The following is a 22,594-nucleotide window of genomic DNA, read 5'->3' as shown; positions in this document are numbered from 1 at the left end:
ATGATACTTAGTAGCTTTGCTGGACATTTGATCTTTTCTAGTAGCCTGAAGAGACCACGTCTGCTGACGAGGCCAAAAGCTTTGGTGAGATCTATGAAAGCAACGTAGAGGGGCATCTGTTGTTCACGGCATTTCTCTTGTAGTTGGCGAAGGGAGAACAGTATGTCAATGGTGGATCTCTCTGCTCAAAAGCCACACTGTGCCTCAGGGTAGACACACTCAACCAGCTTCTGGAGTCTGTTTAAAATGACTCTCGCGAAGACTTTCCCCACTATGCTGAGCAGGGAGATTCCACGGTAGTTGTTGCAGTCACCGCGGTCACTCTTGTTCTTATAGAGGGTGATGATATTGGCATTGTGCATGTCCTGAGGTACTGCTCCCTCATCCCAGCACAGGCAAAGCAGTTCATGGAGTGCTGAGAGTATAGCAGGCTTGGAACTCTTGATTATTTCAGGGGTAATGCCGTCCTTTCCAGAGTCTTTTCCACTGGCTGGAGAATCAGTGGCATCACTGAGTTCCGATTTTGTTGGCTGTTCGTCCAGCTCATCCATGACTGGCAGAGACTGGGCTGCATTGAGGGCGGTATCAGTAACAACATCTTCCCTGGAGTACAGTTCTAGGTAGTGCTCCACTCATTTGCTTGCGTTGGTCAGTGATCGTTTCCCCTGATTTAGACTTGAGGGGGGCGATCTTCTTGATAGTTGGCCCAAAAGCTCTCTTAGTGCCATCATACATTCCTCTGATGTTTCTGGTGCCAGAGGTCAACTGAATACGACTGCATAGGTGTTGCCAGTAGTCATTTGCATAGCGCCTGGCTGTTCTTTGTGCAGTGCTTCTGACTACTTTAAGTGCCATGGATGTTAACTTGCTGGGGGCTTTCTTGTAGTTCAACAGTGCAGTGCACTTAGTGGCTATGAGAGGTTCCAGATCTTCAAAGTGAGATTGAAACAAGTCTACATTCTGCTTCTCACCTTTGCAAAAGGTGATCATTGCTGAGTCATAGATGGCGTCTCTGATGTGGGCCCACTTCGTCTCTGCATCCCCTGCAGGAGTGTTTTGAAGGGCTTTTTCAAGGGAATTTAGAAACTTATGTAACAGCTGTGGATAAAAAATTCTGTTAGTGTTGATGTGTTGAGTGATGTGATTGATAGATTAATATTGGCTTAAGACACCTGGGATAACTCCCCTGCTCTTCTTTCAAATTAGTGACCATGGGATCTTTTACGTCCACCTGAGAGGGCAGTGCAGCACTCCCTGAGAACTGGCGCTGGGAGCGACGGTCTGGATTCTGTGCTCAAGTTTCTACAGTGGGATTTGAACTCGCAACCTTCTGATTCAGACATGCAAGTGCTAGCCACCCAACCCGAGCTCAGAAGGGTGTGGTAGAAACTCACCACGCTCCAGTGCCAGCAGCCTTGGTTAATTTTGGCTGGCGTTACTCAGGAGAGCAAAGCAAAGGCCTGTGTGTGTCTGGTAGGGTTTTATTTTGTCTTCTCTTTCCACAGATGCTGCTGAGTGATTCCAGCATTTCTTGTTTTTGTTTTATTTTGTCTGCTTTCCTCTCAGTTTGTTGCAGCAGCTGTGGAGAAACTGCCAACACCCTGCAACAGGAATGTACTGGCTGACAGTGTCTGGGGCCTGACTGCCAGTGTGTGCCCTATAACTGTGGGCTGGGTTTCCATCCAGTTTGCGCACACCAAGATCCAACAAGCAGCAATGCGATCCTGACTAGATAATCTGTGTTTTTTTGTGATGTTGGTTGAGACAGAAATATTGTCCCTGCTCCTCATCGAATTAGAGGTGGTGGGATCTTTCACAGCCAACCTGAAAGGGCAGACAGGGGCCTCGGTTTAACGTTACATCATAAAGACAGCACTAAAAAGAAATAAACTCCGACATTGCAGCGTTCCCTCAGTACCAGCCCTGGAGTGTCAGCCCAGGTTATGTGCTCAAGTCCTCTGGATCTGACACCCGATCTATTTTGAGATTTCCTACTCTATCCAATTTAAAATCTCTATAAGACAGGACACCGCACAGCTGGATCATCAATAAACATCAATCTGAATCTGTCCGAAACTGTCTTTCAGTGGTCCTATACCATCCTCAACAGTCTTTTAACTCCTGACCTAGCTGATAAAGCTTTTGCTGTTAAGGTTGCAACTATGCACTATTTTCTTTTGCAGAGATCTCTTTGCTATTCTGATGGCAGGATTTGTCTCCCTCACATGCATGGGATATTTGTCCCTGTTCTCCTTTGAGTTAAACTCCTTAAGTTTCGAAAATGTCATTTCCTTGACACTAATTTATCCAGACATTTCTTGCTCCCTTATTTCCTTCATTGGGAAACATGACTTCATTCTGTTTAAGAATGATTTTGAAGACAACACGTTTGTCCATACTAGCTGTACACCTATATGCAAGGTCTACTGGGCAACAGTAATCCCTGTGCTGCTATGTGCTTCGGAGACTTGGACAACCTACAGCAGGCACCTCAAAGCACCTGAGAAGTATCACCAGAGGTGCCGCCGCAAGATCCTCCAAATTGGGGAGGCGGTGGCGTACTGGTATTGTCACTGGACTAGTAACCCAGAGACCCAGGTATTGCCCTGGGGTCATGGGTTCGAATCCCACCACAGCAGAAGGTGGAATTTGAATTCAATTAATAAAAAATCTGGAAGTTAAAGCTAGTCTAATGATGGCCATGAAACCATTGTCGATTGTTGTAAAAACCCATCTTGTTCGCTAATGTCCTTTAGGGAAGGAAATCTGCTGTCCTCACATGGTCTGGCCTGCATGTGACTCTAGTTCCACAGCAATATGGTTGACTCTTCCATGCCCTCAAAATGACCTAGCAAGCCACTCAGTTCAAGGGCAATTAGGGATGGGCAATAAATGCTGGCCTGGCCTGCGACGCCCACATCCCATGAAAGAATAAAAAAAAATTTGGTGGCGAGAAAGGCAGTCCAACAGCAATGCCCTCTCCCAAGCCAACCTGTCCAGCATCAGGGTGCTAATCACCCAAAATACAGCTTTGCTGCACGGGACATGTCCTTAGCATGACACCAGACTCCCAAAGCAGCTGCTCTACTCAGAACTTGGTCGCGGCAGGAGACTCCCAGGAGGACAGAGATGTCCTCAAAGCATCCTTCGTAGGAGTCCCTGGCTTATGACCATCCAAGATGGAGAAAGCTCATTCGGGAAGGCATTTTACACCACTAGGTACTTTGTCGGGAACATGCAGAGATGAAGTTGAGGCGTTGGAGTTAGCGCACAAACCTCTAAGCTATTCACTTACCTGACCCTTCAAGCACCAGCTGCCTCTCGTGGCAAAGTCTGCAGATCATACATTGGAATTATCAGCGATCTCAGAACCTATCGAACTGGAGTAGAAGCAAGTCATCCTCGATCCCGAGGGCTTGCCTAAGAAGAAGACACTTATCTACTAGAGTTGTCCTGTTCACTATTGCCACATTTTCAGCCAATCACTGTAAAATTAACCCACCTAAAATCAGGAGCCACCATTAGATTGGCTGCAATCTTTGCTTGGCAATCTAGATTAAATCTAATGATAGCATGGTCACTGCTGGCCAGGGGTTCATCCACATGAGGTCTGAAACAACACATGGGCTACTACTAAAATGCAGGCCTAGAATCGGTATATCCCTGATCTCTTCACCAACACATTGCGTAAGGAGATAGTCATTAATATTTGGGAGAGAGAGAGAAACAGAGATAAAGAGAGAGGAAGAAGAGAGGGAGAGATACAACAGGAGAGAGGAAGAGAGAATAGGGTAAGGGTTAGAACATGGACAGAGTGAGAGAAATGGATAAAAGAGCAGGAGGAGGGTGAAACTGAAAAGAGGTATACAGAAATAACAGACTTGGATCATAAGGAATTTAGATAGTCAAATCTGTCACTTCTTCTATCGAGTTTCATCAGCATGGGAATTTCTGTCTTTCCCATTTCCTCTTTGTAATAAAAATTAGTTTCCTCATTTCATCATTGCAATATATAAAACGACTACACCCACCACAGATGGGCAAGTCCTGTTCTGCTTTCTATGACCTGAGGGCTCCAATGTGTGACAGTTGCCTTTTTATTACACCTCATAAAGCTTCTTTTCTTCAACACCAATTCTTCCCCAACCCAATTTGTTCTCTTCTCACCTCCAGGTGCCAACTCTTGCCAGTGTAAAAATTCATCGGCCCAGTCACTCACATTCTTCATACTTGAGCTTAGATGATATAGTGTGGCTATTCAACTGATGGAGCCATCGTAGAGCTCTCACCCACCCTACAGACTTGGGTTGCCAACTCTGGCCAGACATATTTCTAGAGGTTTTGTTATTGGACGTCCCGCCTCTCACTGCCCTGATCCCCACTCTCCCACCACCAGGTCGCCCAACATGTCCATCCTCGAGACCCTTTGCCAATTGTAAAGTTGGATGCTTCATGACAATCAAGGTGTCCTAACAGAGGTTTTCAAGATAAAGAGATGTTTAGGTAGATAGGCAAGCACTAATGCAATATTGCCTCTGGCGAGTGGGTCAATGACCAGAGACCATAGGTTTAAAATCAATGGACAATGATCTACAGGGGAGATAAGAGGAAATGTTTAATTCAGAGAGTTGTCGGCATCTGGAGTGCTCAACCTGAAGAAGTGATGGAAACTGATTCCATAAACATAGAAACATAAAACATAGGAGCAGAAGTAGGCCATTCAGCCCTTCGGGCCTGCTCCGCCATTCATAAATGATCATGGCTGATCATCTAATTCAGTACCCCGTTCCCACTTTCTCCCCATATCCCTTGATCCCTTTGGCATTAAGAAAAATATCTGTCTCCTTCCTGAATATATTTAATGATTTGTCCTCCACTGCCTTCTGTGGTTCACCACCTTCTGAGTGATGACATTTCTTCTCATTTCGGTTCGAAATGGCATACCCCATATCCTGAGACTGTGACCCCTGGTTCTGGACTCCCCAGCCATCGGGAACATTCTATCTGCATCTAGCCTGTCTAGTCCTGTTAGAATTGTGTAGATTTCTATGAGATCCCCTCTCATTCTTCTAAACACTAGTGAATATAGGCCTAGTCGACCCAATCTTTCCTCATACGTCAATCCTGCCATCCCAGGAAGCAGCCTAATAAATCTTCTTTGCACTCCCTCCATGGCAAGAACATCCTTCCTCAGATAAGGAGACCAAAGCTCACACAATACTCCAGATGTGGACTCACCAAGGCCCTGTATAACTACAGTAAGACATGTACTCAAATCCTCTTGCAATGAAGGCCAACATATCATTTGCGTTCCTAACCACTTGCTGCACCTGAATGCTTGCTTTCAGTGACTGGTGTACAAGGACACCCAGGTCTTGTTGCACCTCCCCCTTTCCCAATCTATCACCATTCAGATAATCTGCTTTTCTGTTTTTACAACCAAAGTGGATAACCTCACATTTCTTCATGTTATACTGCATCTGCCATGCATTTGCCCACTCACCCAACTTGTCCAAATCACATTGGAGCCTCTTTGCATCCTCCTCGCAGCTCACAGTTGTACCCTTATTGAATGCATCTCTAATTTCCTGTTTAATGCCATCCCTTACATCTCTACTATTGTTTGCGAGTCTATACACAACCCCCACTAACGTTTCCTGCCCCTTGGTGTTACCTAGCTCCACCACATCATGTTTTTCCGAGCCAATATCCTTCCTCACTATTGCATTGATTTACTCCTTTACTAACAAAGCTACCCCACTTCCTTTCCCTTTTTGCCTATCCTTCCTAAATATTGAATACCCCTGGATGTTCAGTTCCCATCCTTGGTCACCCTGCAGCCATGTCTCTGTAATCACAACTATATCGTAACCATTTATATCTATCTGCGCTGTTAAATCATCTACCATATTGTGAATGCTCCACGCATTAAGACATGATGCCTTTAGACTTGTCTTTTTAACATTGTTAGTCACCTTAGCTTTATTTTGCTCTATGGCCCCATTTGGTTCTTGCCTTTGTTTTCTCTGCCTTCCACTTTTGCTTCTTACCTTTCTGTCTTTCATTTCTATCCTTATTTCCCCCTCCTCTGTCTCCCCGCTGAGATTCCCATACCCCTGCCCTTCTAGTTTATACCCTCCCCGACAGCACTAACAAACACTTCCCCAAGGAAATTGGTCCTGGTCCTGCCCAGATGCAACCCGTCCAGCTTGTAATGGTCCCACCTTCCCCAGAACCAGTCCCAATGTACCAGGAATCTGAATCCCTGCCCCCTACACCATTTCTCCAGCCACGTATACATTCCATAATTACAGGGTTACAGGCAAAAAGTGGGGATGTGGGAGTAAGCCAGCACAGACACAATGGGCCACATGGCCTCCTTCTGTCCTGTCCGTTTCTAAGCAAACCTCATTTATTCCCTGAATGCCATATTTCTATGATGGAAACACAAAAGTCTTCAAAGTAAATGAAATAAACACACAATCTGTTGAACATCTCTCTGATTTTTTTTCCCCCAGGTGGTGCCAAGGAGATTAATCTTCAATTCCTGGGGACACCAGGGCAATCCTGGAAAACTGGGATAACCCCCCAACTCCACTCATGCCCCCTTTCCTATCCTAGTGTCTGATGGGGACCCGCAGGCAGAAGCTGAGTTTGGTCAAAACGGCACAGATTGAGGATCAAACATGAGGAGGGATGGTGGAGGTTGTTGGGGGTGGTTGAGTGGTGAAATTCACCTTGGGTGGCAGCGCCAAGCAGACAATGGAAGATCAGTTGTCCATTATTCCTTCATGGGTAAGGAATGTGGGGCGGGGAATAAAACGAGTGCCCAAGTCATTCGTCTTTGCTCTGGTGTCCGAGCTGAATTTCACCGTCCTCTCTTCTTGGGTCACTCACTGCCCTACACACTGGCTGAGAAAAGGGCTCAGCTAGAAGGTGGGTAGCATCACACGTTGACAGTAAGTCTGTTCCCAATTACAATTAAATGGCCGCCTGGAGCCTAAACCAGCCTAAAATATGCTAAACCAGCAACAGCTTTGACCATTGTGTTTTTAATGATGTATTTTTAGCTCCAGTGTGGTCAGTGGCAAAAATTAGCAACTAACATTAATTGGTGGATATACTGACTTAACGGCTGGCCGTGGTAATTATGGGACTGTAATAGTGCTAACTAAAATTATGGAAACCAGAAAGATAAGGATGCAGAATGGAATTTTTTTCAGCACCAAACACTCTTAGCACGGATTAGATACAGAGTAAACCTCCCTCTACACTGTCCCATCAAACACTCCAAGGACAGGTACAGCACAGGTTAGAAAACCCGGTAAAAGACAGGCAACTCCCTCAGAGAGGCGCGGCTAACGGACTCCACCGGGAGCTGCGTGTCGTCTTGAAGGCAGTGACACTGGCGGAAAAAATACGTCGCCAGCGCACACCATCTGGGAGGACGCTCGACGTACAAGTATCTCTGCAGGGTCCGAAGGCGGAGAGTCGCAGCCTGGGTGCGGACGCACACCAGCGACTGACCGCCCTCCTCAATCGGGAGACTCAGGACCGCGGCAGAGACCCAGTGTTTCCTCTTGCCCCAGAAGAAATCGACGAGTTTCTTCTGGATCTTGGTGGCAAATACAGGGGGCGGGGCCAAAGTGACCAACCGGTACCACAATATGGAGGCTACCAGTTGGTTTGTCACTGCCTTCAAGACGACACGCAGCTCCCGGTGGAGTCCGTTAGCCGCGCCTCTCTGAGGGAGTTGCCTGTCTTTTACCGGGATCTATTCCGAGTCTGGAACATGGTCGCCTCCAGTCAGGGCGCTCCCCCGCCGGCGGAGGAGAGCGCCTCGGCTGTCTGGGCGGCCGACTCTGGGGACGGTCCGGCGGGCGGAGGAGTAGCCGAAACCCCCGGGACGCCCCTCACTGAGGGTGGCGAGGGGGCTCGGGAGTGCGGAGCGATCCCGGCCGAGCTGACCCCCGCTCGGCCGGAACTGCTCATCGGACCCAGGCCCCGAAACCCTCCTCGGGAGCCGGTCCCGCACAACCCGAGCCGCCTCTCGGAAATGCCCTCCATGCCATTCCAATCGGCGCGGAGGGGTTTCCTGTACGGGCTGCTCCTGCACACTCTCCACTTCCTCGCCCTCGTCAGCCGGCCGGACACGCCCTGGCGGTCCGCGTTGCCATCTGGCGGCGAGGGGAAACCCCGATGGAGGTCTCTCTACGCGGGAGTCTTCCCCCTTTACATCGGGGACCTGGGATGGAGGGTGCTGCACAGAGGAGTCCCGTGCAATAGACTTTTAAGTAGGTTCACGGACTCCCAGGCCGCCTGTACTTTCTGCGGCCTGGACGAGTCCGTGTTCCACGTTTATACGGAGTGTGTGAGGTTGCAGCCCCTCTTTGAGTATCTGAAGGGGCTGCTCCTCAAATTCTGGCTACACTTCAGTCCCACGCTCCTGATCTTTGGGCACCCGGTGCGGAGGGGCTTGGGCCGGGAGGAGGATCTCCTCGTCGGTCTGCTCCTGGGCCTGGCCAAGGTGGCAATTCACAGGTCCAGGTTGCGGGCCGTCGGGGGTTCCGTCCTCCCCGATTGCCTGCCCCTCTTCCGCGGTTACGTTCGCGCCTGGGTGTCCCTGGAGAAGGAGCATGCGGTGTCCGCCGGTACGCTTGAGGCCTTCCGCGACCGGTGGGCACCGCAGGGACTGGAGTGCATCGTTGACGCCGAGAATGGCATTTTAATTTGAGTTTTTTGTTTATTTATCTGGTTTTAATAAAGTTATTTTAAAACTGTAAATATGTACATAAAAGGAGCCTGAGGAATAAAGGCCCCCTCGATGTGAAAAATATAAAAGGGGCCTGGGGTATAAAGGTCACCTTGTAAAAAAAAACAAAAAAAAAAACGGGGTTAGATACAAAAAAAAACAGGGGTTAGATACAGAGTAAAACTCCCTCTACACAAAAAAAAACAGGTTAGAAAACCCTGATGGAGGTCTCTCTATGCGGGGATCCTCCCCCTTTACATCGGGGACCTGGGGCGGAGGGTGCTGCACAGGGCAGTCCTGTCCAATAGGCTTTTAAGCAGGTTCACGGACTCCCATGTCGCCTGTAATTTCTGCGGCCTGGACGGGTCCGTGTTCCATGTATATATGGAGTATGCGAGGTCGCAGCCCCTGTTTGTGTATTTGAAGGGGCTGCTCCTCAGGTTTTAGTTGCACTTCAGCCCCACACTCCTGATCTTTGGGCACTGGTGCGGAGGGGCATGGGCCGGAAGGAGGATCTCCTCGTCGGTTTTTTAGATTAGATTAGAGATACAGCACTGAAACAGGTCCTTCGGCCCACCGAGTCTGTGCCGAACATCAACCACCCATTTATACTAAACCTACACTAATCCCATATTCCTACCAAACATCCCCACCTGTCCCTATATTTCCCTACCACCTACCTATACTAGTGACAATTTATAATGGCCAATTTACCTATCAACCTGCAAGTCTTTTGGCTTGTGCGAGGAAACCGGAGCACCCGGAGAAAACCCACGCTAACACAGGGAGAACTTGCAAACTCCACACAGGCAGTAACCGGATCTCCTCGTCGGTCTGCTCCTTGGCCTGGCCAAGGTGGCAATTCAGAGCTCCAGGCTGTGGGATGTCAGGGGGTCCATCCTGCCTGATTGCCTGCCCCTCTTCCGAGGTTACGTTTGCGCCTGGGTGTCCCTGGAGAAGGAGCATGCAGTGTCTGCCAGCACACTTGAGGCCTTCCGGGACCAGTGGGCACCACAGGGACTGGAGTGCATCATCGACGCCAAGAATGGCACTTTAATTTGAGTTTTTGGTTTATTTATTCAATTTTAATAAAGTTATTTTAAGAATGTATATAAAGGGGGCCTGAGGACTAAGGGCCCCCTCGACATAACATACATAAAAGGGGCCTGGGGTATAAAGACCACCTTGAAAAGAAACAAAAAAAAAAGGGTTTTAGATTAAAGGGGGTAGATACAGAGTAAAGCTCCCTCTACACTGTCCCCATGAAACACTCCCAGGACGGGTACAGCACGGAGTTAGATACAGAGTAATGCTCCCTCTGCACTGTCCCCATCAAACACTCCCAGGACAAGTGCAGCACGGAGTTAGATACAGAGTAAAGCTCTCTCTACACTGTCCCCATCAAACACTCCCAGGACAGGTACAGCATGAGGCCTTCCATGACCGGTGGGCACCGTAGGGACTGGAGTCCATTATCAACACCGAGAATGGCATTTTAATTTGAGTTTTTTTAAATTTATCTGTCTTTAATAAAGTTATTTTAAAAATATGTATATAAAGGGGGCCTAAGGAATAAAGGCCCCCTCGACATAAAATATATAAAGGGGGCCTGGGGTATAAAGGCCACCAAAAAAACCCAAAAATAAAACAGGGTTAGATACAGAGTAAAGCTCCCTCAACACTGTCCCATCAAACACTCGCAGGGCAGGTACAGCATGAGTTAGATACAGAGTAAAGCTCCCTCTACACTGTCCCATCAAACACTTGCAGGGCAGGTACAGCATGAGTTAGATACAGAGTAAAGCTCCCTCTACACTGTCCCCATCAAACACTCGCAGGGCAGGTACAGAAAAATAAAAACGGGTTAGATACAGAGTAGACCTTCCTGTACACTGTCCCATCAAACACTCCCATAGCGGGAACAGCACGAGGTTAGATACAGAGTAAACCTAGGAAACACAAGTCAATTGCCAATAATGCAAGCAGAAGAATAAGACCTGTTTATTTGCCAGTGATCCAGATTAACTATACAACCAATGGAAACCACAAAGAACATATTGCGTAAAATGCCAACAGGTTCCTTTCACAGTTCAGCCCAGTTCTGAGACTTATATCTAAATGCTACGCTTCACAGTTGAAAGCCATTTTTCTTCTTCTGTCTGTTGATTTTCTGTCTGGTCTAGTGAGAGCCACTATGAGTTATTGTATCTGTACAGTGAGTGGAAATAATAAGGAGCTATTCCGCATACTTGGTTGGGCAAAATATATCTCGAAAGCTAAAACCTCAGATGATCTTGTGAAATTGCCTTTGGCTATAATGTTCATTTGTTATTTTGTACTCTGAATTATTCTGTCTGAATAATTTCCACAAATTGAAACAGAGAGTAGGAGTGTGTCATAAGATACACAGAAAGGGACATTGCCACAACAGTATTGTTTTCAGAGGACAACTGCAGGCCATGTGCTTATCACCAAATCCGCACGATTCCATTCAGTCACAAGTGTAAGGCAGCCCAATCCGCAAAGGTCAATATTTATCCCATGTGCAACATCACTAAAAACAGATTATTTGGTCAATATCTCATTGCTGTTTGTGGGATCTTCCTGTGTGCAAATTGGCTGCCACATTCCCTACATTACAACAGTGACCACACTTCAAATGTATTTAGATGTACTTGAGCTCACCAGACCTCCACTACCCATATCTTAACTCGCACAAAGTCCCCTTCACTGTGCTCATTGACCAGCAACACCTCAACTTTAAAATTCTCATCCTTGTTTTCAAGTCCCTCCATGGTCTCATCCCCATCCTATCTCTGTAATCTCCTCAAGCCCTACAACTCTCTGAGATCTCTGTGCTCATCTAATTCTGTCTTCTTGTGTATCCCTGATTTTAATCACTGCACCGTTGGCGGCCTGGGCCCTAAACTCTGGAATACTTTCCCTAAACCTCTCCTTAAAACCTATCTCTTTGACCAAGCTTTTGGTAATCTGTCATAATATCTTGTCTTGTGGCTTGGTGTCAAATTTTGTTTGCTCATTGCTTCTGTGAAACGTCTTGGGATGTTTTGCTACTGTGGAAGAACCTTTGTGAAGGAATCTGGTAAATATTGGAATGACACATTGGATTTTTAGATTGTTTGGACTCACTCCAACTTGGCTTATGGTAAAGATATGACTATTGGGGTGCGAAGATGATAATTCTCCCCTTAACTGGGGCAGAGGCAGGCATCTCACTAACTCTATAGTCTTCTACTTGGGGATTTAAAATAAATGTTACTTTAACAATTGATGGATATCTTAGTTAAATACTTTACTGTAACAATATTTAGATTTAAAAATTGGATTCTCTAAAAGAAACAATATTTTACCTTCTTTCTTTTTCTAGAACTATTAACATTGCAATTGACTATCTCACCAATTGTGAATTGCATGTTTGGTTCTTTAATAAACTTTTTGTAAATTAGAATTTATATTGTCTCACATAGACTTCAGTATCACTAACTCATGAACCCGTCTCCGTACACTCTTTGGTGGGGAGGTACATTACTGAGGAGAGATTCCTGGACCCTCATAATATCTGGGTTATTATAATCTGGCTGAAACTTGTTAAAAAGGCTATCTGATGAATGGTAATATTCTCAGTTGGTTCATGTCTTTTGAGGAGAGTTAGATTAGTCCTTCAGACCCATTCAAGTGTCTTTGGGATCTGTCTTTCTCAACATTAAGTGACAGTAATCATCTGAGAAGTGTTCCTGATCCAGAATATCCCCAAAAAGGGGCGAGAATTATAATCCATCTCACGTTCACCCTACTTCACCTCATCCTATCAACATTTCCTTCTGTTCCTTTCTCCCTAATGTACTTATCGAGCTTCATCAATGCTATTCGCCTCAACCAGTCTATGTGGTAGCAAATGCATTTTCTAAGCACTCACTGGGTAAAGAAGTTTCTTCTGAATTCCTTATTGGATTTATTAATGACTGTCTTGTGGCCTGTAGTCTTAGATTCCACCACAATGAAAACATTTTCCCTACATCCACCCTATCAAAAACATCATAATTTTCAAGATGCCTATGAGATCAAACCCTCAGCCTTCTCTCTTCTTGAGCCTGTCAGTCTTTCCTGATAGTTATAACAAAGGTTCTTTGAAGCTCTTCAGATTGGAGTCAATCATTGAGGAAAGTGTTCCACACCTCGTGCACCAATGATCCAATAGGAGCCTGTGGAATGGTTGTTTACAAACTCTGAGATCGGATGGAATAATGTGGGAGTGCCATTCTTGGCCTGGGGGATAACTAGATAATTGGCACTTGATTTGCACATTGCACTGGGATTCCTGTTACGTGGCTTCTCTTGATGTTATGTTATTTCAGTATGGGGCAAGATTCTCACATTAGTCAATAGTTTCCAATAGGAATATTAGTCAACATCAGATTAGGCAACAAATTGAGTAATCCACAAATAGGGCAGTTTATTAAAAAGCAGCTCTTCCTCTCAAGTGCTGACAGCGCACTGGTTAAGTTTTGCTGCTTAAAAAAAAAGCATTCAAAGCATGTGGTTATTGCTGGCATCTTTGCCCAGCCCCGGGCATCCTTGAGAAGGTAGTGTTGTAGCTCCTTATTGAACCGCTACAGAGAATGGTAGGACAGTGCTAATGTTACTCGACCAGTGATCCAGAGGCCTGAAGGATATATCTGCCAGACTGGGCCTGCAGCAAGTGGTGAGGAAACCAACAAGAGGGAAGAAACCTGCTTAACCTCACCCTTACCATAGGAACATAGGAAATAGGAGCAGGAATAGGACATTCGGTCCCTTGAGCCTGCTCCACCATTCAACTGGATCATGGCTGATCTTCTACCTCAATGCCATTTTCACGTACTATCTCCATATCCCTTGATATCTTTAATATCTAGAAATCTATCGATCTCTGTCTTGAACATACTCAATGACTGATGTAGAGAAGTCCACAGATTCACCACCCTCTGAGTGAAGAAATTCCTCCTCATCTCAGTCCTAAATGGCCTGTCCCTTAATCTGAGGCAGTGTCCTCTGGCTCTTGACCCCACCCCCAGCCAGGGGAAACATCCTTCCTGCACCAAACCTGTCGAGCTCTGTAAGAATTTTGTATGCTTCAATGAGATCACCTCTCATTCTTTGAAACTCTAGAGAATACAGGCCCAGTCGCCTCAATCCCTCCTCATAGGACAATCCTGCCATCCTAACATTCAGTCTGGTGAACCTTCGTTGCACTCCCTCTATGGCAAGTATTATCCTTCCTTACGTCAGGAGACCAAAGCTGTACACAGTACTCCAGGTGCGGTCTCACCAAGGCTCCATACAATTGCAGCTAGACTCCTTATTCTTGTACTCAAAATCCTCTTGCAATAAAGGCCAACATATCATATGCCTTCCTAATTGCTTGCTGCACCTGCATATTAGCTTTCAGTAACTCATGAACAAGAACACACGTGAACAAGGATTCACCAAGGGGGTGTTAAAAACATGGTGTGTTTAAAATTAAACCCCGTTACGATAAGATCAGGTGAAGGTTGAGAGGGGACCCTAGACACCTTTCTCACTGGGTCGTAACAGTTCCAAAGACCTCTGAGAGAAAGAATTTCTCCTCATCTCTGTCTCAAATAGGCAACCCCTTATTTTAAAACAGTGACCCCTAATTCTATATTCTCCCACAAGGGGAAACATCCTTTTCACATCCACCTGGTCAAGACTCCTCAGGATCTTATATGTTTCAATCAAGTCGCCTCTTACTCTTCTGAACTCCAGCAGATACAAGCCGAGCCTGTACGACCTTACCTCATAAAACAACCCGCCCATTCCAGGTATTAGTCGAGTAACCATATGGGCGGCACAGTGGCGTAATGGGCGGCACAGTGGTGCAGTGGTTAGCACCGCAGCCTCACAGCTCCAGCGACCCGGGTTCAATTCTGGGTACTGCCTGTGTTGAGTTTGTAAGTTTTCCCTGTGTCTGCGTGGGTTTTCTCCGGGTGCTCCGGTTTCCTCCCACAGCCAAAAGACTTGCAGGTTGGTAGGTAAATTGGCCATTATAAATTGCCCCTAGTATAGGTAGGTGGTAGGGAAATATAGGGACAATTGGGGATGTTGTAGGAATATGGGATTAGTGTAGGATTAGTATAAATGGGTGGTTGATGGTCGGCACGGACTCGGTGGGCCGAAGGGCCTGTTTCAGTGCTGTATCTCTAAAACTAAAACTAAAAACTGAACTTTCTAAATGTGGCTTGTATTCCCTGGAACAGAGAAGGTCTTTTTTTTTTGCATTTATTTCATTTCATCTTAGTTTGTTCAGTTTGCTTACCCACTGTTTTTTTTTCAGGTTTGCACTTGCTGCTGTTCAATATTCAGTGTATTCACACCTAATCTGTACAAATGCTTTGTCTTTCAACACACTATTAACATATTGTTTGCCTTTGCTCCATGACCTTTTGGTCAGCTATGTGGCCTTGTCCAATCTACACCTTCTCCTTTGTTATCTCTTGCCCTACCCCCACCTCACTTGCTTATAACCTGTGACTTTTTTAATATCTGTCAGTTCCGAAGAAGGGTCACTGACCCGAAACGTTAACTCTGCTTCTCTTTCCACAGATGCTGCCAGACCTGCTGAGTGGTTCCAGCATTTCTTGTTTTTATTTCAGATTTCCAGCATCCGCAGTATTTTGCTTTTATTTTAGGTTAATGAGTGATTTGATTGAAGGTTTTCGGATTTTGAAAGGAATTAAGAGGGTAGATAGTGAGAAACTTTTCCCACTGGTGATGGTGTCCAGGATAAGCAAAAATAACCTTAAAATCAGAGCCAGACCATGCAGGAAAGAAGTTAGGAAACACTTCCTCACACAAAGGGTGATAGAAATGTGGAAGTCGCTCCCTCAAAAAACAGTAGATACCAGCTCCATTAATAATTCTAAATCCAAGATTGATAGATTTTTGCGAGCCAAGTTATTAAGGCATATGGAGCCAAGGCAGGTGGATGGAGTTAGGATACAGATCAGCCATAACCTCACTGAATGGTGGAACAGGTTTGAGGGGCTGAATGGCCAAGGCCTGTTCCTAAGCTCCTCTGATCAAGCGTGGCTTCACACCTAGAGTGAGAGGTAAGTTAACCCTTTCCCCAATTTTATAATTGCACCTCTTACTGTCCATGGACACCACGGAATAAGAAAAGGTTGTAGGTGATTGACTAATTTGATTGAGTTTTTTGAGGAAGTGACGAAGATGATGGATGAAGGAAGAGCAGTGGATGTTGTCTATATGGACTTCAGTGAAGCCTTTGACAAGGTCCCTCATGGCAGACTGGTACAAAAGGTGAAGTCACATGGGATAAGAGGGGAGCTGGAAAGATGGATAAAGAACTGGCTCGGTCATAGAAGACAGAGGGTAGCAGTGGAAGGGTACTTTTCTGAATGGAGGGCTGTGACTAGTGGTGTTCCGCAGGGATCAGTGCTGGGACCTTTGCTGTTTGTAGTATATATAAATGATTTGGAGGAAAATGTAGCTGGTCTGATTAGTAAGTTTGCGGATGACACAAAGGTTGGTGGAGTTGCGGATAATGATGAGGATTGTCAAAGGATACAGCAGGATATAGATCGGTTGGAGACTTGAGCGGAAAAATGGCAGGTGGAGTTTAATCCGGACAAATGTGAGGTAATGCATTTTGGAAGATCTAATACAGGTGGGAAGTATACAGTAAATGGCAGAACCCTTAGGAGTATTGACAGGCAGAGAGATCTGGGCGTACAGGTCCACAGGTCACTGAAAGTGGCAACGCAGGTGGATAAAGTAGTCAAGAAGGCATACGGCATGCTTGCCTTCATCGATCGGGGCATAGAGTATAAAAATTGGCAAGTCATGCTGAAGCTGTACAGAACTTTAGTTAGGCCACACTTAGAATATTGCGTGCAATTCTGGTCGCCACACTATCAGAAGGACGTGGAGGCTTTGGAGAGGGTACAGAGGAGGTTTACCAGGATGTTGCCTGGTCTGGAGGGCATTAGCTACGTGGAGAAGTTGGATAAACTCAGATTGTATTCACTGGAATGACGGAGGTGGAGGGGCGACATGATAGAGGTTTACAAAGTTATGAGTGGAATGGACAGAGTGGATAGTCAGAAGCTTTTTCCCAGGGTGGAAGAGTCAGTTACTAGGGGACATAGGTTTAAGGTGCGAGAGGTAAAGTTTAGAGGGGATGTGCGAGGCAAGTTCTTTACACAGAGGGTGGTGAGTGCCTGGAACTTGCTGCCGGGGGAGGTGGTGGAAGCAGGTACGATAGCGACGTTTAAGAGGCATCTTGACAAATACATGAATAGGATGGGAATAGAGGGCTACGGTTCCTGGAAGTGTAGAAGGTGTTAGTTTAGGCAGGCATCAAGATCGGCGTAGGCTTGGAGGGCCGAATGGCCTGTTCCTGTGCTGTACTGTTCTTTGTTCTTTGATGGATTGATCCTTGGGTTGCAAGGTTGGAGTGCTTCCTTGCATAGGGTGCTGCTGCTGGAGACAGGATAACAGGCTAAGCAAAGTGTGTGCCAGGGCTGTACCTGGCCAAAGTTGAAATACGGCTGAAAACTTTCCATGCCAAACAGAGAGTTACAATCCACTCGCAGAGAATGTATAAACAGCTGATGAATGAGTGACTCAAAATAAATATTTTCACAAGGCAACTGTCTGAATCATATGGACAGATTCAAATTGTCCACCCACAGGACAGCGAATTGTGTTAACAGTGACTTCCACATTCCCTCAATCACCCCAGCCTCCCAGCACCCAGCTTCCCATGGACTGCTCCATCTCCTGTCTAATGGAGCACAAGAAGGGTCCATTGGACAAAGATGAAAAAGAAATTCCTCTTTTGATGACTGCACAAACTAAGGGTTACCTCATCCAATTACTTCATTCTAATCCCACGTTGGAATTTATTTTCCACATTTTTGTTCATTGCAAGAAAATAAGATGTGGGCCTGTGTCCTTATTGATAGACGTCACAATGATTAATCATCCCTCTCCCTCTTCTGTGCATTTGAGCTGAAAACAAGGTTCATCACACTCTCCCAGCACTTTGATACTATGGACATCCATCATTCAGCTCCCATTCAATCAGATCATGGCTGATCTGCATCTCATTTTCCTGACCTTTGCTGACTAGCCCTGGACACCCTTAACTAACGTGCTATAAATACTATGTATCTACACAAAGTGTAGTCCCTGATATCCCCACCAGGTTGTTGCATCAGGGCACTGGAGGGCAAATGTTTACCTCCTCATCTCTCTCGGCCCTACGTTGATGCTGCAAATTGCATTGTCTTCTAAACTCCAAGCCTGGTGTCATGTAACCAGCAGTTTGTGATTTTCTCTTTAGTTTCGCTCAGTCAGTAGTACTCTCAGCTCTGAATCAGATTGTTGTGGGCTGAAGCAGATAACGCAGCCAGTGCTGAAGTGAAGTATTCAGGGAGTGCTGCATTGTCAGAGGTGCCGGATGTGACGTTAAACGCATGCTCCATCTGTCGGAGAGGAATGCGTGGTTCATTTTTGAGGAAGAACAGGGAGGGTCCGGGGCCAACACTCACCTGGCACCCAACACTACCTAAAACAGGTTAACTGATCATTCATCCAATTACTGCTTCTGGATCCTAACTGTCAGTCAATTGGTTCCCACATCTGCCTACAAAACAACATTGGCTGTGCTTTAAAAGTAATTGTGAAGATATTCAGAACATTCTAAGAAAGAAAAGACTTGCATTTATATGCACTTTATATATTTATTTATATAGCGCTTGTCATCATCACTGGACATCTCTAAGTGCTTTACAGCCAATGAAGTACCTTTATAATGCAGGAAACGTGCAGCCAGTATGCGTAAAGCAAGCTCCCAGAAACTGCGATGTGATAATGACCAGATAATCTCTTTTTGTAATGTTGATTGAAGGATAAATATGGGCCAGGACACCGGAGAGAACTCCCCTAGTCTTCTTTGAAATAGTGCCATGGGATCTTTTAAATCCAGGAGCAAGAAGATGGGACCTCTGTTTAAAGTGTCATCCAAAAGACAGCACCTCTGACAGTGCAGCACCCCACTGCAGGTTCATCCTTGATCGTTATGCTCAGACCTTGAAGTGGGACTTAAACCCAGAACATTGTGAGTCAAAGGCAAGAGTGCTACCAACTAAGCTTCAGCAAGTTGTCCGACCAAGTCAAGCTCTTTGTTTCTGGACTCATGGAATGGTACAAACCTTTCCCTTGTTACTTTCATGTAATAGCTATGTGTTCTTTCTCATGGGTGCGGAGTGTGGTGGGAGTGGAGATTGGGGGTGGGGGGGAGGTGGGGGGAGGTGGTGTGATATGGGCACTGACTGGATAGCGGTCAAAGATGAAACTCTGACTGATTGATTCCATCTTCTCAGCCTAGGGCTGCTGAGGTCGATTAGGCAGCCCCTTACCGATGATGACCTAACTGAGCATGGGCGGGGTTCAGCCCTGGGTCTTTGTCAGCCTCGAAGGCTCAGTTCTGCATTTAGCACCTGAGGCATTGAGAAGCCAGAACTGATGTTTATTCATGTTCCATTGAATGGATTGGACTGCTTGGGCCCATTCTCATTCCAGCCTTGTCAGCCCCATACCCCCTTCGAAAATCCTTCTTAGTAATCTGCTGTTATTTGTGTGCCTTTTAGCCATGTGACAGGAAATCTGACATGGTCCACACAGCTAGCACATGATTCAGTGGACTGATGCAAACAGAGGGCAACCAAACATGGAATTCCCAAGTCAACGAAGAGCGAAAACCCTTCGAAGTCAATGTTGTCATCGTGGAAATGAGAGTGAGAAGGATACAATCAGGAGACAATATTCTCATAATCAGTCACAACAAGGTTCACTGTCAGATTTTTCTTTGAGGAATTTTGAGGTTTCTGCAACTTCTCACTTTAATTAGAGAATCACTTGACCACAATGTGGCAACCCGCATATTAATAAGACCAGTATAAATTCATGCTTGACTAATGCTGAAACCATCACGTTACACATCCTGACATGACACATGCTGCTTATACTTGTCTCACCAATATCAACTCCCATGGAGTAATGTGACCACCACAACAATGGAGTATACAGTACAGAGACAGGCCATTTGGCCCAGCTGTTGTGTTCTAGTGTTTATGCTCCACGTGAGTCTCCTCCCACCTTTTGTATTTCATTTTACCTGAATATCTGTGACTAGTTCAAACTGGCCTCAGGAGCCAAAGTAAATTGAGGAAAGAGTGAGACCATGTTCTTTGGGTACTGGGCCGACTCATCCTTTGTCCCCTTCACTGTCAGGTCAAACTACCTGAGGGTGCTGGTGATATGGTTTGGATGAGACGGAGTTGGGAGGAGTGTGTAGCTGAGGGCAAACAGAAACTGGATGTGCGGAAGTGACGCTCCCTCTCCATTGCGGGTACGAGCCTTGGTCATCAGGTGCGAGGTATTTTTCATTGCAGCAGCTTATTCGGGAGCAGAGAGTGCGAGCGAGTGAGCAGCTGGGAAGGTCAGTTTCAGCTTAAACTTAATTCCCTTTTGTTTTCGGCGGACCAAGGGGCTGCTGGGTAAGTAAAACCCTATATATTTGGGCCGTTTAAAATAACTTACCTTTCATTGCAGCAGATTATTCGAGAGCAGAGAGTGCGAGCGAGTGAGCAGCTGGGAAGGTCAGTTTCAGCTTAAACTTAATTCCCTTTTGTTTTCGGCGGACCAAGGGACTGCTGGGTAAGTAAAGCCCTATATATCTGGGCCTTTTCTGAACCCGAGATACTACACGGGTAGTGTCTCCCACCCGCCCTCCTCCTCTAACCAAAAAAAAAAGGACTCGGTGGTGTGTAGATAAGGTAAGGCTTTTTCTACTTTTTTTTTATCGTGTGATTGGTAAATCTTTTCGTTCCTTTTTCATTTTTTCTAAGTTTCAGACTAAGTTAAGCTTAAGATTAAAAATGGCAGGAGATCTCAGACCCGTGTTATGCTCCTCTTGCTCAATGTGGCAGCTCAGGGACACGGCTGATGTCCATGACTCCTTCACGTGCAGGAAGTGTGTCCAGCTGCAGCTCTTGTTAGACCACATGACGGCTCTGGAGCTGCGGATGGACTCACTTTGGAGCATCCGCGATGCTGAGGAGGTCGTGGATAGCACATATTCACCAAGGAGAGGGACATGACGGATGTTGAGGTTAGGGACAGATGTTTGATTACTCTATGTCAAGTCGGCATAAGGAGGGAGGAAGTGTTGGGTATTCTAAAAGGCATTAAGGTGGACAAGTCCCCAGGTCCGGATGGGATCTATCCCAGGTTACTGAGGGAAGCGAGAGAGGAAATAGCTGGGGCCTTAACAGATATCTTTGCAGCATCCTTAAACACGGGTGAGGTCCCGGAGGACTGGAGAATTGCTAATGTTGTCCCCTTGTTTAAGAAGGGTAGCAGGGATAATCCAGGTAATTATAGACCGGTGAGCCTGACGTCAGTGGTAGGGAAGCTGCTGGAGAAGAGACTGAGGGATAGGATCTATTCCCATTTGGAAGATAATGGGCTTATCAGTGATAGGCAACATGGTTTTGTGCAGGGAAGGTCATGTCTTACCAACTTAATAGAATTCTTTGAGGAAGTGACAAAGTTGATTGATGAGGGAAGGGCTGTAGATGTCATATACATGGACTTCAGTAAGGCGTTTGATAAGGTTCCCCATGGTAGGCTGATGGAGAAAGTGAAGTCGCATGGGGTCCAGGGTGTACTAGCTAGATGGATAAAGAACTGGCTGGGCAACAGGAGACAGAGAGTAGCAGTGGAAAGGAGTTTCTCAAAATGGAGACGTGTGACCAGTGGTGTTCCACAGGGATCCGTGCTGGGACCACTGTTGTTTGTGATATACATAAATGATTTGGAGGAAAGTATAGGTAGTCTGATTAGCAAGTTTGCAGACGACACTAAGATTGGTGGAGTAGCAGATAGTGAAGGGGACTGTCAGAGAATACAGCAGAATATAGGTAGATTGGAGAGTTGGGCAGAGAAATGGCAGATGGAGTTCAATCAGGGTAAATGCGAGGTGATGCATTTTGGAAGATCCAATTCAAGAGTGAACTATACAGTAAACGGAAAAGTCCTGGGGAAAATTGATGTCCAGAGAGATTTGGGTGTTCAGGTCCATTGTTCCCTGAAGGTGGCAACGCAGGTAAATAGAGTGGTCAAGAAGGCATACGGCATGCTTTCCTTCATCGGACGGGGTATTGAGTACAAGAGTTGGCAGGTCATGTTACAGTTATATAGGACTTTGGTTCAGCCACATTTGGAATACTGCGTGCAGTTCTGGTCGCCACATTACCAAAAGGATGTGGATGCTTTGGAGAGGGTGCAGAGGAGGTTCACCAGGATGTTGCCTGGTATGGAGGGCGCTAGCTATGAAGAGAGGTTGAGTAGATTAGGATTATTTTCATTAGAAAGGCAGAGGTTGAGGGGGGACCTGATTGAGGTGTACAAAATCATGAGAGGTATAGACAGGGTGGATAACAAGAAGCTTTTTCCCAGAGTGGGGGATTCAAATACTAGGGGTCACGAGTTCAAAGTGAGAGGGGAAAAGTTTAGGGGGGATATGCGTGGAAAGTTCTTTACGCAGAGGGTGGTGGGTGCCTGGAACGCGTTGCCAGCGGAGGTGGTAGATGCAAACACGATAGTGTCTTTTAAGATGTATCTAGACAGATACATGAATGGGCAGGAAGCAAAGAGATACAGACCCTTAGAAAATAGGCGACATGTTTAGGTAGAGGATCGGGATCGGCGCAGGCTTGGAGGGCCGAAGGG

This window comes from Heterodontus francisci, chromosome 29, assembly GCF_036365525.1.
Source record: "Heterodontus francisci isolate sHetFra1 chromosome 29, sHetFra1.hap1, whole genome shotgun sequence".
NCBI classification, from domain to species: domain Eukaryota; kingdom Metazoa; phylum Chordata; class Chondrichthyes; order Heterodontiformes; family Heterodontidae; genus Heterodontus; species Heterodontus francisci.
The sequence above is the reverse complement of the archived record's forward strand: the minus strand, read 5'-3'. Positions refer to the sequence as shown.